This window comes from Terrapene carolina, unplaced genomic scaffold, assembly GCF_002925995.2.
Source record: "Terrapene carolina triunguis isolate 2854851 unplaced genomic scaffold, T_m_triunguis-2.0 Scaffold42, whole genome shotgun sequence".
Lineage (NCBI taxonomy): Eukaryota > Metazoa > Chordata > Testudines > Emydidae > Terrapene > Terrapene triunguis.
In genome coordinates, this window is record NW_020664393.1 from 7,310,855 (window position 1) to 7,313,982 (window position 3,128).

Consider the following 3,128-nt stretch of genomic DNA (forward strand, 5'->3'; position numbering starts at 1 on the left):
TTCCCCTCCCAGGCTCCGGCTGCGCTGGGGAAGCGCCCGGCCGGGGGTGCAGGGTCTGGAGGTCTGGGGGCTGCCTGGCAAACCGTGAAGCCGGTAGCGCTCGGGTAGCTGTTTCGCATGGCTGGGAGGGAGGAAGGGGAATGCGGGGTGCTCAGGGGAGGGGGCGGAGTTGGGGTGGGGAAGGGGCGGGGCCGGGGCCCGTGGAGTGTCCTCTTTTTTTAATGTTTAAATATGGTAACCCTACCTATGGGTGGTGTGAGATCTTGTAGAGAGCTGATAGAGATGTGAGTATCACAGGAGCATTGCATTGGCCATTCAGGATCAGGCCAGTGGTCTATCTAGTCTAGCATTCAGTCTTTGATAATAGCCAGTAACAGATGTTTCAAGCAACCTCATTAATGACTTTCAGAACAAGCAAACCGAAGGGGAAGCTTCTTTCTAACCTCTGTCAATTACAAGTTGGCTTATGCCATGGAGCTTGAAGACTTAGCCCATATTATTTTTTAAAATCCTTTCTAAAATAACAGGAGATGTTCTTGTCTGTGTACATAGCTAATCCTTTTATTAATCTTGCTAAGATCTTGGCCTTAATGATAGTTGGTGCAAATAAATTCAATGGGTTAATTATGCAGTTAAAAAAAAAACTGATAAGAGGGAGTACTTTACTAAATAGTCTGTCTTTCAGTATCATTAAATGTCCCCTTGCTTTTGTACTATGATAGAAAGTAAATAGGAGATCTAACTTAATTTCCCTCCTCTATATCATTTTGATTATTTTACATGCAACTGTCAGGTCTCTTACTTGTCGTCTCCTCCTCTCTAAGCTCAAGCGGCTGAGAACTTTTGTGAACAAACATTCTTGTCTTTTTCAAAGTCATTAAAAAAACACTCACTCTCTTTTCAAATGGAAAAACTTTGATAATGTTTTCAATTTTCTTAAACTATGAAAATTTTCAAAAGGGTGAAACATTTCAAGTCCCTTACAACCATTAGAAAATAGAAACAACTTGAATTTCAGTTTCTCAATTTCTTATTTTTCAACCAGTTCAACTGTAAACTAAACAGATTAGGATCATTTAGTTTCTTTTCATATGAAACTCATGGAAAGTCTTTCATAACTTGCATCATTCATCTTTGGATCCCTTCCATTTTTGCTGTCTCTTTTGAGAAGGGGTACCCTGAACCAAAACACGATATGCCAGGTTAAGGTATACCACTGATTTCCCCATAATGACATTATATTTTCAGTAGTAATTTTGTATCCTATTCTCTGTACAGCTTAGCATGTTAATTTGTTTGACCACAGAGTACTGAACACATATTTTCATTGAGCCATCTACAATATTGCCCATTTCCCCCCCAAGTTAGTTAACTCAGAGTTCAGCAATATGTGTTCATATTATTCCTTCCAATGTCCTTGCACTTGTCAACATTATATTTTTGTCATTCAGTGTGATGCTTAATTACTCTGTTGGGGAATTCTGGAGTTAATCAGTTGCCTAGCCTAGCCTAGCCTAACCTGAATAACTTTGTCCTCTGCAGCTCTTGCTACCTCACTGTTGGCTCCCTCATCCAGCTGATGAATACATTAAACAACACAGTTCCTAGTCTTGAACCATGGGACACCCCACAGGTTACACTTTCCTATGGTTAACATGCTCCTCTTCTTTTTTGTCTTAGCCAGAGTCCAGTCTGTCAGAGCTCTCCTGCCCACCCACACCTATGTAGCTTCTTTAACTACTACTTCTGAAAGATTTGTCAGCAGCTTTAACAATTCATGAGGTTTTTGGAGGCCTACTGTTCTGAGGGAGCAGTACCCCTGATGCTTTGGTGCAGGCATATGTGGCTCCCCTAGCACTACTGGTTCCTTGTGCAACAGAGTTAGGGATGCTACTGCCATCTCCACCTTATCAGCCAGAAGAGCTACTTGGCCGCCTCCCCTACTCCGCAGCCGTCCTGTTCAACTAGGGCCGGATTTAGGGGCAGGCAACCCAGACGACCACCTCGGGTGCTGGGCTCAGGGTGGTGTTTTTGTTGTCACCAAAAGGAAACATTTTACTTTGTTCTATTTTCCAGGTATTTCACTAACCTCCTAGAATGTTCTGGACCTTTGTAGAATCTCATGGAACCTTCCAGACTTTGAGAACTACATTTTCCTTGAGCCTCCTAGAATGTTGTCAGCCACATAGGCGCCAACTTTCCCCGGCATCGGTGGGTGCTCGCACGCCCCTGGCCCTGCCCAGACTCCACCTTTTCCCCGCCCCTGCCCCGCACCCATTCCAACCCCTTCCCCAAAGTTCCTGCCCCAACTCTGCCCTCTCCCTGCCCCTATTGGACCCCTTCCCCAAATCCCCACCCTGGCCTTGCCTCTTCCCCCAAGTGTGCTGCGTTCCCCCTCCTCCCCCCTCCCTCCCAGCTGCGCAAAACAGCTGTTTTGCGGTGCAAGCGCTGGGAGCTAGGGGGAAAAAGCGGGCTTCCCCCACTCATGAAAACACACAACTGCAAACTGTTTCAGCCCACATGCCTCCTAGAAAGCAAGCTACTCGAGGTCTTACATCTAGACAAACACCTAGTCCCTCAAGGTAGGAGCTGACATTGCCTATTTCCTGGTGAGTGTGACGGAGTTTGTCGGTATTTAGTGTATTTGAAATGAATGCGAAGAGATGATGGCAGCGTGGGGATTTCCTACACTTCTAATGCTGGTGGCTGACAGTGGAAGGAACAACGCTTGCACACTATGGCTGATGTGGGATTTACAATATTAGTTTGAAATGATAAAGAAAAGATCAGAGGGCAAGTCATGGCTTCAATAAAGATCAACAGGCAAGGGTCAAAAAAATCATTTTTTTCCCATTCATATACCTGTTTGGCTTCTGTTTGGAGTGTAAGCACCTTGATGCAGGGCCTGGTCTCACTTTGTCCCAGGGTGACCTGAATCTTTAAGGGGGTTGGGGAGCATCCTCATCTATGTGAGGTTTAGCGCAGCTCCCCAGATGGAGGGAATGAGTACAAGAGTCATGTGATGGGGAGCATGTGCCTAAGAACCAGGCCTGCTAAGGGAGACATAGGGGCAGCCTGTGGTCAGGGAGGAGTGAGCTTTCTGTTAGAGTGGGAGACAGCCAGGGAAG